Source organism: Rhipicephalus microplus, chromosome X (assembly GCF_043290135.1).
Source record: "Rhipicephalus microplus isolate Deutch F79 chromosome X, USDA_Rmic, whole genome shotgun sequence".
Lineage (NCBI taxonomy): Eukaryota > Metazoa > Arthropoda > Arachnida > Ixodida > Ixodidae > Rhipicephalus > Rhipicephalus microplus.
Window position 1 is genome coordinate 252778285 of NC_134710.1, and position 12466 is coordinate 252790750.

Genomic DNA, 12466 nt, shown 5'->3' on the forward strand with positions numbered 1-12466 from the left:
ACTAGAAACATCGGGATCACAGCACGCGTAATGCGGCAAGTATTGCACCAATCTTTGTGTTCGTCGACAGGCCGATGTAGGTCGGTGGCGTCGAGGATGTGAGTGGCGTGGTCGTCGAAGTCTTCGTGACGGCGGCAGCAGCCAGCAGATGCGATGAAGCACGTTGTGTCTGCGTCATCGTAGAGTGCATAGTGATGACGCTCACAGCCGGTTCAGACGAGGACAAAGCCATCGCCGTCTTCGTGGGGACGACGGGCGCTCTCGATGTAGGTCGCAGGGTGACGTCCAAGGCCACGCCGCTGGTACCGACGAGCTCATTTCAGATATAGCCATTCATGATGGTCGTCGCACGACTCCAAGCCACCTGGCGTTTTGCAAGGCTTGACGGCAAGTCACGGTGCTGTCAGAGGAGGCCATGGTGACCGCGGCCATGCGCTGGAGCTGCCAAGAAATGAAGCGCAGCTCAGTTGCGGATTGTTTTTCGCTACAATTTATCCATTGGGAATGTTGTGCTGCACTCGGCCCCTGACGTGTGTGACACCACAGTGCAGGCATGGTTTGTCTCGCGAGCAGCTTGCGGTTCCTTGCCTAATGCGGTGGCAGCAGGAACACTGCCGGGGCTGGGGCGGCGAAGATGTAAGGCACGCGCAAAATTCGTAAGGGTCCTTTTTGCCGGGCAGCGGTAGGCATTGCGAAAAGAATTAAGATGGTGTTGTTTCCCTTGCAGGAAGTCAGGGCCATAGATGTAGATGAGAAAAGTCTGTTTTGCTTCTTCCCCTCGCTCGGAGGCAGGATGTTTATGGCGGTGTCATGGCTACCGGTCTCTTTCGATGGGGTTTGTTTTCGAGCGCGTGGGCGTCCTTGGTTCCTCCTGCTTCTTGGGCACCAGTGTGGATGCCAAGGTAGGCAGGACGGAATCCTGTTGATGTTTCTTCATGTGGCAGCCTTTCGGCGACGCCATTTGTAGCCCTTAATATGGCTGCGTGCAAAAGAGCGTTGGAGCGAATATCATGAAAAGGACAGCAACGCAAAATACACACATCCTTTTTGCTTGCAATTGCATGTGCTTGCAATCGTGTGTGTTCGGTTTGAATGAGGCACCAAATGCGCATTTTATCATTTTTTTCTTCTTTCATAATTCACTCTTTGTCTATATTTTTTTTCAAAAAAGAAAGAGGGTGCTGTAGCGTTGTTTAATTTTGTCACGCCATTTTTTTAACGTTGCATCACACGCACGTGGAAGCTTTATGCGTGCACAGATGGGCATATATTTAGCGCGCACGACAGTTTAATTGTGCGATAACTCTACTCTACAGAAAACTGACAGCGCATGGTACCATATTTTCCTATTTTATTGATCTTTTTTATCAAGCTTCTTTTCTTTTTTGTAGAAGAAGAGGGTGTCGGGGAGTTGTTTATCTTTTCCATGCAATTCGTTCAGTGTTTTCTCTCACGCACCTCAAGGTATGCTAATTGTGCGCGTGATGAAACGATGAATGGATGGCATTGAACAGATAAACAACTCCCCTTACGCCCTATCCCTTTCACAAGAAGGAAAAGAAAATATATAAAAAGAGATCGATAAAATAGAAAACTTCATACCACGCGCAATGAATGTCCTGTTGAGTAGAGATATCGCACAATTCAACTGTCATTCGCGCTAAATAGATGCCCATCTGTGCACGCATGAAGCTTCCACGTGCGCGTGATGTAACGTTAAACGAATGACGTGGCAAGATTAAACAACGTTATCACGCCTTCTTTCTTCTTTATTAAAAATATAGACAAAAAGAGAATGAGAAAATGGATAAAAAGATGATGCAATGTGCATTCGGTTCCTTTTGTAAACCTGAGTCTACAAGCGAGAGGACCGTACGCTTGCAAGGAAAAAGGAGGTTTGTATTTTGCGCGACTATTCTTTCTGTCGTATTCGCTCCAACGCCCTTTTGCACGCAGCCTTTTTAAGGACTACATATGGCGTCATCGAAAGGCCGCAGGAAGACGGAATATCAACAGGATTCCGTCCAGGTAACCTCGGCATCCACACCGGTGCCCAAGCAGCAGCAGGAACCAAGAAAGCTTGCGCGCTTGAAAAAGAAACCCGATAGAAGGTGACCGGCAACCATGACACCGTCATCAACTATCATCCTAAGAGCGAGGGGACGAGGCAAAACAGACTTTCCTCCTTTCGTGCTTTGGCTGTGACTTCTTGCAAGGGACACACCAGCTTTGTTTCTTTCTCAACGCCTGTGGCCGCACAGCAAAAGGCAAAACACCCCACCCCAGTTTGCGCGTGCCTTACATCCTCGCCAGCCCCAGCCCCTGCAGTGTTCCCAATGCCACCATATTGGGCACGCAAGCGCAACCTGCTCGCGAGACCAACCGTGCCTGCGTTGCGGTGTCATACATGCCAGAGACCGTGTGCAGCACAACATCCACGCTGCCAAAATTGTAGCGGAAAACAATCCGCAACCAAGCTACGTGTCACTTCTCGGCAGCTCCAGCGCAAAGCTGTGTTCTTCATGGTCTCATCTGACTGCACCGCGACTTGCCGCCAAGCCCTGTAGCCGTGCGAAAATCATGTTCCGCTCTTTCCGGAATCACCTTGTCGATAACAGCGGCGTGGCCCCGGAAGCCGTCCTGCGATCTACATCGAGTGCGCCGTCGTCTCCACGAACACGACGAGGGCTTCGTTCTCGTCTCAACCGGCTGTGGTCGTCGTCACTACGCAATCGACGACGACGAAGACACCACGTGCTTCATCGCATCTTCTGGCTGCTGCTGCCATCTCCAAAAGTTAGACGACCACGCCACCAGCCCCCTCGATGCCACCGGCCTGCGCCGGCCTCTCGACTTAGATGAGTGGCGTTTTCTAACAATTTAGTATGTGTTAAGTAGAACTACTGGTATTTTTTCTGTTTTATGGCAATGTCAACCAGCGAGAGGTCAACGATGAGCCACTGTGCTTATTTGCTTGCTCTAAATATTACAGAAAAATAAAGAAAACTGGTGGTGTGGGGTGGGGGCTGTGCGATTACTATACGGCACGCATCACGAAACGTGCAGCTTTTGCTGTTGTTTCATGCTGTGCATAGTTTGTGTTGCGTAACAATTTACACGTCGACATGTGCCAACCTATACCTTGATTGGGCAGTCTTCGACTCGGGGAAATGATAAGCTGACATTTTTCTATTTATGACCAAACATGATCGGTGAGTTACAGCCTTGTCTGTCGCGAAACATTTAACCACCACTCGTGTAGCCGCCTTTGTTTTCGCTTCATTTTCCTATTACGTTTTAGTACCATGGGTTTCGTGAAACATCAGTCTTGTAGCTCTGCTCAATATGGCTATCAGTGTAGTTTATGTCACTGCATGAAAGCGGACGAGAAACTGCTCACTTCTCAGCCGGGTAACTGGCTTGACGCGTTTAAATTGTTTTGCCCTTAGGATTTGTGTAGCCCGAATACTCGCCAAAGTTTTCTTGAAAATAACTTCGCGGAATACTTGCTGCGAGTGTACAAATCAATTTGGACAGCGGGATGCATTGTACAACCTGTGCGATATAGAAGCCGAATCGCGAAACAGAAAAACTGAGTTGGTCACTTCGTGTGTGAAGTATTTAGCAAAGGAACGCAATTTTTCGCGTCGTCAGGAACCGGGTCTGACAAGTTTTGCGATGTAGTACACCCCATAGGTAATATCTTCGTAGAGCGATACATAATTAGAGCACGTTGTGGCGGTTGCTTCTCTATCTTTTAATTTAGCTAGTTACCTTTGGAAACGATGAGATGATTTCACATAGGCAGTACAATTTGGAGACAAACTACTTGATAAAATGAACAATATATGACTCTTCAGCCAATCAAAGGCTCGAGTCCGCTGGGAACCTCATCGGCAGAATAGTCAAGAACCGTAGTATACGTAAACTAGTAGCGTAACTTCCATACAGCTTCATGGATCCATTAGTCGGCGGCTCGTTGCAACGTTCGCCATCTACGTAAACTACCAGAAAACTAAAATAAAATATGACGTCGCCACCAAAAGCAGATGTGACATAGCGCATTTGCCCTAATTGGTGCGAAATGTAATGTTTTCACTTGCCGACTATTTACTTGTTGGAAATGCGCATTTTTAATGAGGCTTGCTAATTCAATGCGTGAGAAAAAGAAAACAAATGAAACCCTGTTCTTGAGGAAGCAAAACTGTTTCATTAGCCAAATGACCAACAATACAATATGCACAAAAAAACACTTCGCAGGGGCAGTTGTGAGTCAAGTATTCACGTGCAAAGCAGTTCGAAAAGCTCACGTTGCCGAGCCATCAAACGTCTCTGCAGTGACACAGCAGCTCTGGAAGTATAGCTTTGCCAGCCGTACAGTACCGCGTCTTGTTTTTTAGCATGTCGCGTTCACCGTCACCAAAGGCGAGGTTTAACAGGCCGTGCGCCAGCAAAAGCAGTCGCAAGAGCGGCTATCTACACATTCTAAAAGCTAGACCAGTTCTGCAAGCTAGTACATACTAATCGCACGTGAAAAATAGGAAAACGACTGAGGGTGCGCACGAAATTACCACGGATGCAAGAGCGATGCCGATACGGATACAAGAGATACAAGAGAGGATACAACGGATACAAGAGGATACAAGAGCGATGAAATCAAGCGAAGCGAGAACGCTCGAGCTTGAAATTCAAAAGCTCAATCTTCAGATTCAGATTCAGATTGCAGGCTAGAATTAACGCGGAACGTCTCAATGGCACGTTGTCCAACTCTGGGTCGGAGACGGGGGATCAGAGGCGCCGGGGTTTCGAGCCTGTTCAGCAATGTGCAAAAGTGCTAAAAGGGTCCCGCCTGCCGAGTGACGCGGATGTCCCATCATGGTTTGAGGAAGTAGAAAAACTTTTTGCTACTTACCAGGTACCGCACGAGAGCCGCGCACATTTAGTTATGCCAGCGCTAACTGAGCGAGTCCGTTACCTACTCCGTAACCTCAACCCTGAAGAGAGTGCAGACTATGAGTCAGTTAAAGCAGCAGTGCTGACGGAACTGAAGCTTTCTCCGGCAGAGTACCTGCTGAGGTTCGAAAGAGCCGTAAAGCGTAAGAAAGAGACGTGGGCACAGTTCGCGTCCCGCGTGAAAACTTATTTCTCATAATACCTCCAAGTGAGAGAAGCCGACACGGTAGAAGTGATGGGAGAACTCATGGTTGCTGACCGCATAAAATCGGGCCTTAGTACGGAGGGTCTTGAGTATGTGAGATTAAGGAAAGGCGAGGGATGGCTTAGGCCAACTGAGATCGCGAAAGTGCTCCAAACTTTCGAACAAGCGAAAGGGAAAGGGCGTGCTTCAAAGCAACCAACTGTAGAAATGGGGCAGAAGCCGGCGACACGAGTTGAGAAAGGGGCTCTGAAATGCCACTTATGTCACGGCTCAGGCCATTTCACTAAAGAGTGCCCGAAGGCTAGTGATAAGGAGAACAACACCAAGAAGGCTACCGAGCCAAAGCGGAAGGCTCAAAAGGTAACGTTATCCCACGAGACGGATACTGAAATGCCTTCTGGAGTACTTAGCGCAAAGGTGAAGTCTCTGAAACACGAGGGTGAAGGCACAGATAAACTGCAGTTAATTCCTGTATCATGTGCAGGCATATCCGCAGATGCGATTTTGGATACGGGGAGTGAGATAACCGTCATCCGGGAGAGTCTGCTTCCGCGATGTGTTGTAGAGCCGTCTGGCACGGTAAGATTGGTGTCCGCTTTCGGTAAAACTATCGAGGCAAGGCTAGCTACGTTACCGGTCAAATTAAATAGCCCGCGAGAGGTTACGGAGCCTAAGAACGTCGACCTACTCTGCGCGTTAACTGATGAGCTTGTCGAGGGCACAGATCGTTTGTTGACCAAAGACGATTGCAAACTTTTGTTGAAGGCCAGCAGCCCTTTGGCATCCTGTCGAGCGCCGGCCGAGCCTGCCACTCTGTGGCCTGTAATTGTTAAAGAGGTAATCTTTTTGATTTATATTTGGGTCGTGACGCTTTGAGAGCATTGTATTTGTGTTTGACAGCAAGTGTACTTGAACAAATAACTGATCTTAATAATGACAAAACACCCTTCATAATTTGTCGTTGGAATAAGCTGGCACATATCTATAGCTATTTGAACTGTTTATTTTTGGCTGTGATGGTAATGAACAAATAGCAAATGCAAGTTCAGATTGGCGTGGTCTGTGGCGTCTGCTTAGGCTGTGACAGTTTGCTTTGCAACCAGAGTTACTTGTAGCCACATATACAATAAAGCCATATCACGTGGTTTTTGAATGAGATTGCCATATCACATATCACTGAGTCTTAGTATGAGTCAAGAATTGCAGATATCTCCAGGTTGTCACTACAAAGGAATCCTAAACCAACACAAGGTTGCAATTTAGTCGTGGTGTTGCAGCTGTGTATGACTCTACAATGAATGCATAACCGGGATAACTTTTTCTATATGCTGTCGCAATAGAAATGTTACACATATTGAATGATACAAAAGAGGTCTCCACTTATTTCGCTTTTTTTCGCTATGCTTCATTCAATGGCTTGTCTCTTCTTGCCATACGTGTGCTCCTCCCCACTGTGCAAGGAGCAAGAGCTGTGGGCACACAAACACGTGTTTTAAACAAAGTTGTTGTAATGTGAAAACTGAGGGGCTGAACACTTCCAAATGGCTCAAATAGTATAAGGGATTGTTTCTAGACACTTTTTGGGCACCCAAGGCTAGTTGATCATCTGCAGTTGTAATTGTTGATCAGGACACTATTCTGTGGTCGTTGCACACATTCGCTTGAATAGTTAAATGTAATTGGATGTGGCTTGGCACCCTTAATGGCAATTATATACAGAACTAGGTTTCAATGTGTAAGCAAAATCTGTTCAGTATAAATCATACATAATTATATCTGAAAATCAGAAAATATTCAAAGAAAAGCTCAGGAAAAGACTAAGTGGTTTCCCCTTGAACGTGGAGGAAATAGCCTGCTTCTAAGAAGTTGTTAGACAGTCTAGTAGTATTGACAATACATGTGCTATAAAATATTGCGATGTGGTGCTTTTCATGCATGTTATATTGAGAAGGGTTTTATTATAACTGTTGTCCTTTGCCCTTTATAACTGAAATTGTTAACATAATTATAATACATTAATTGCTTTATAACTTTTTGTTTTATGCAAATCATGTGCTTACCTGGTCGGTATAGCTTGATTTTGGATAAAATCATAAATTCTCCAATTTTTTTACTATACAGCAGGTTTTTTTTTAAATTAGGCCACTGTAGATGTGAACGCAATTAGTGACGTGCTTGATTATTGCATCACTATCACCGCAATAACTACACCTGCTACAAGTGCAGAGTGTCACAAAATTAATGGCACTTAACATTACTGGCCGCAAACACTTTTATGCCTCAAATGTTTTAGAAAGCATAGTAAATTTGTGCGTAATTTTTTCACAACTAAATATTCTGGCCATACTCAAAGCACTTTCCACTCTTTTAAGGTCCTCACACTATTTGGTATTCAACAGAAGTATCAATGCCATATCCTTCCTTTGTCAGCTTACTCACCACTCTATGAATGAGAATTAACAGACGACACTACCCATGAATATATAGGGATGATATAAAAGTAATTTCAATGTGATCGTCTAAAAACGTGAACCAATTAGTAACTTGTCGCCAAAATATCTTTTTGTTCGCTTTTTTTCACAATTTTACAAGTTATTTCGAAAATATTTTCACAAGTTATTTTCGAGAACAGTTCCTATAGTTTGTTTGGCATCATTGTCTGTTATTTCTCGTTACAATGTGTTCAGAAAAGACAAAGAACCCTTAAATTTATAGTTTTTTTCTTTACTCATGAATATGAAACACTGAATCCTATTCATCTTAGCGGAGTATGACTTGTTTTTAATCATTCGTGCGTGTGTTCGTGTATGTGTATTAGGTGGGAGGGCACACCATTGCCACCTCATAAGGTTTGCAGATTTTCTGAGAACTAACAGACGCATATTGCTGCCAAAGAAGTATAGGGGATATTTGAAGTAATTGCATGCAATTGTCACGAAAGAAAAATGGAACAAAAAATAGCTTGCCATGGCAAAAGACTGAACTTGCGACCTAAGAATAAAAAGTGTGGTGCTTTAACAACTGTGCTACCAATGCAGCTATCGCCCCCTCTGCTTTGTACGGTATATTTCGTAACATTCTGTTCGCCATGATCCCGTGTTCAAGGTCAGTGTACCTCATGACCACACTTTAGCATGTTCGCAATCATTACTCCCTAAGACGTCAATAGATTAGAAAACTGACCTGAATCATTAGTAAGCATCACCGACCCCACTCGATTTAGGAATACACTAATAAACTCATAATCGTGACTACAATAATTGGCGTAAGTGTTATTGACTGCTTAGTGTATTCTTTGCGGTTTTATAACAGTTGTACTTTCATAAAGTGTACTCCTTGCATGCAAAACTTCATCATTATATTTATCTTCATGTTAAATTTGTTTACATAATCCTGTAGTTATTTTGTTGTTCATCTGTATTTCTGCCCCTTCCCCCTATAATGTACAAACGTATTCTGAGTGTTTTACAAATGAATAAAAAAATAAATAAATATGTGTACCTAATCGTCGGAGAGTCAGTCAGTCTCGCTTGTTGCCATCATAGCTAGTCTGGGACACCTTTTTTTTTTGCTATTGGCCCCACGTAGCATGTGATGTTATTACAAGCTGACAGCCTGACGCTCTTTCGCCTAATGCACCTATATACCTCATAAAATGGGCAGGGAGATAACTTTCATGGTAGCGCAGTTGGTAGAGCATCAGACGCGTTATTGAAAGGTCACAGATTTGGTCATTTCGCAGGCGAAGCCGCCTTTTCATCCACATTATTTCTTCTCGATTTCATTACAATTACTTCCATTATTATCCCTAATACAATTTCTGGCAGCATTGTCAGTTATCAATAAAATCGTTTCTAACAGGGAAAAACGAGCCCTTAATCGTACGCTTTTTTCCTTCATTCGTAGTGAGAAACTTGTCAAGGTAGGCTTGGTGCCGTGAGGTTGTATACGAAGAATAATTGGTGAGCTGATAGCTCTTAAAAATATCGCGTGCTGCGTGCCGCCAGCAGGCTAAAAAAGGTGTCTCACACTCGCCATAATGGTAACAAGCAGCCTGACCGACTCTTCCACGATTAAATGCACATATATACAGTACAAAGGGGAAGGGGAGATAGCCGCCATAGTACCTCAGCTGGTAGGGCATCGGGTGCGTTATTCGAAGGTCGCAAGTTCAGTCCCTGCCCAGGGCAGGGTATCTTTTTTTTTCATCTAATTTTTTCTCCACAATCACATTATAAACACTTCCAAAAATAACCACTTTACTTTCCTTAACAGCATTGTCTGTTAGTTCTCATAATAATGTGCCTAACAAAGAACAAGCCTTCTACAGTACAACTCTATTCTTCTTGCAGATCTTCTGGTGTTTCCTAAAAGGTACCTAATAATCTGAAGAGGCAAACAGAATGTGCCAGTGTCAGAGTGGGCTCTCGTAGTAAATACAAGTAGGATACGTTGTGAAGAATCAACCATTCTGCCATTTGCCTAAGGAATGGCTACAGGACATGGTGTTGGATGCACCTTGTTATGTTTGAATCGAGCTACTTTCAATTCTATTTTTATACAGTGCATGGGCTAGACATGACGGTATCACATAATTTAATGCCAGAAAGTACATGCAGGGAGCAATGTTATAAGAATGTAATGGCATAAGGATAAGGTGAAAACTGCACCCTCAACGATGATGGACAGGGAACACAGGGTGCAGGCATTATTTCTTCTGCCCATCCTTGTGAAGTGCAAGCTGTTTTCACCTCATTCTGATCAACTAACTAGATCGAAATGTCTTGTTCTTGTGCGTAAGATGCTCTACAGGAAACTAGGTTTGGTTCAAACTGCGTGTGTCGTTCAGCATATAACTTGTCAGGTTAAAGAGTTCATGCAGACCAGATGGTGTATAACAGGACACCCGTTTAACATATTAACGCTTGAAGCATAAAGCAATTAACGGAACCGAATATTAATTTTTAAAGTAGCTTTTTTGTGCATTGGAAAGCTTACTTGTCTGAGTGTATAATCATGTAGTGAAAAAAGAGAATTTTCGGGGCTTGATTCTTTTTTACATGCCGTTCATGAGTACAATAAATGGTCACACAGATATTGTTGGAAACATTTTAAGACGTTTCGGATCTCTGACATCTATGAAGTGTCACACAACACACGCTGCAAAAGTGGGAGGTCAGCATGACAGCTTTATATGTTTATGCACTGCAGTTTGCTGCGAAAGCATGCATTTCACGTGCATGTGAAATGCACGTATTTGCCACAGTTTGCCACGATGGCAGTGCTGCTTTTTGAGGGTTGACTCCTCTGCGTAAGCAGCAAGAATAGTTTTGGAACAGGTAATATGAATATATGCTGTAACTTCAACCACTAATCTTTTTGCATGTTAAAGCATCAGACTATTTGCAGTAAACAGACAGTGCATGACATACTGATTTTTAGGTTTTTTAAGTGCGATTCAAAAAGGAAATGCTACTCAAGTTGCAAAAAGAATGCAGTGAATTTCACCTTCAATCACACAATCTGGACCATTGTCAGTCTCTTTAATCTAGAAATTCTTATCGAAACTTTTAGCTGAATGGGTTGGTATTGATATTGAATTTCGTGCATTGCTCATGAGTAGAACCATAGACTTGTGTGCTTCAACAGACAACACCTTGTGGACTTTTTGCATTCGTGCCCCACACTTGAGTGCACTTGAAATTTATCAGGCAACCTTTGCGCACTTTAATTATCGTTGTGCGATCAGTGTCAGCTAAAACTATGCCATGAAAGTGGCGGACAGCATCCAGCTAATGTTGTTTCCGTGTGCAAGAGTAGGTGTGGTTGTGCTGAATGACCTTTCTTTATATACAGTAAATAACAAACTTGCTCCTTTAGTGTCACGTGCACGTTTTGATCGATTGTAAATTTTTGCGTATGCGAGGCCTTAAAATTTAAATGAATTCTTTAGTGTGCCACGAGGAAATGTGTGTTCTGTGAAAAATCGTATATCATTATATACAAATCTTAAGGCCTTGTCTACAACTTTGTGCAGGTTGATCATGAGCAGAAAACGAGGAGCGGCAGCAGCGCCCAGAAAAGAGCAAGCACCCTCCAAGCTCCCCAACCTGTCTTCGACAAGAACAGGCAAATGACTCTGTGGTATTGCTAACAATTTCAAGGAGTGCCTTATCAGTACACTGTGCTGCTCTTTCATCACGGAAGACAAATGTGACCATTCCAGAGGAACTTCAACCTGTGTGTTGTGAGTGTTTCAGTGGTTTTCTTTTTGTCGAGCCAGCAGTCAAGAATTCATGTGGCAGATTCAGCCAGGATGGCTAGAGGAAGTCGGGCAAACATGTGTGAACATTTTTCTAGCCAAGTAGTGGTAATTTTAGCATTGGTCCTGCTGGAGTTACTGCCACACAAGACAAAATCTTCGTTCCCTCTGTAAATGTACAGATGTGTCAGGGAAGATTAGCTGCATTAGTCGTTACTATAACTGATAGCCGCCAACAATCTTCTTTGTACAGGAGTTTTGTTCCTCATTTATGAGTGTTAAGCCCTCCAAAAAAAATGCTACGCGTCTACTTACGGAAGGCCCCAAGGCCCTACTTGTAGGTTTTTTCGGCTTGCTATCATAAGCACCTATTTTGGGTGAACATGACCATTTTAAACATCTACACCAAAAAATTAGGGTGGCCGGTCGGTTCGTGGCCATCATGTTTCTCGCAACATTTTGTAATCATGTTGTGCATTGCGTCCTTAATCTGGTTCGTGTCCATAGAAGACAGTTACGCAGTTTCAGGAGACCGCAAGTACCGCATTGTAGTATCAAAAGCCAGGAAGCAACCTATCAATATTTTTATGAACACAGTTGCTTAATCTGAAGCATGATACATCATTGAAGTTTCATGCGTATTCATCAATGTAAGCTCAGCTTAGTGTTATCCAAAATGAAGATGAGAGCCGACAAATTGAAACATCTAGTGGAGTAATGAGGGTGAACAGTGGAAGTGCCTTAGACAGGCTGGTCGATGTTACAATAGGATGACCTATTTTTGTAGAAGTCACCTTCTCATTCTTGGCGTGTTAGTTTAAATGGGGTTAGTAATGACATCTTTAGGTGTAGGCGTGTGTGCCTGTTGGCAATGTTCGTCTGAAAAGAAAGAAAAACCTATAAAGCAGAAGAGTGCAGCCTTCGCTTTCTTTCAAGTTAGGTTGCGATGATACAAAGTGTTCTCCTGTCGAAGGATGGGGGTAAGGGAAGCAAAAAAATGTGAAAAAAAAAAGAATTAAAAAGAAAGAAAAGGGGGATGCAAAGTA

The 12466-nt window shown here is 43.6% G+C and overlaps 1 long non-coding RNA gene across 1 annotated transcript; it reads left to right on the forward strand.

Annotated features, from left to right (window-relative positions):
- Window positions 1–1789: 1789 nt before the first annotated feature.
- On the forward strand, window positions 1790–4754 carry LOC142776064 (uncharacterized). The gene is made up of 2 exons (XR_012887276.1): window positions 1790–1895; window positions 1957–4754. It is a non-coding gene; the product is annotated as an uncharacterized LOC142776064 (long non-coding RNA).
- The last annotated feature ends 7712 nt before the right edge of the window (window positions 4755–12466 follow it).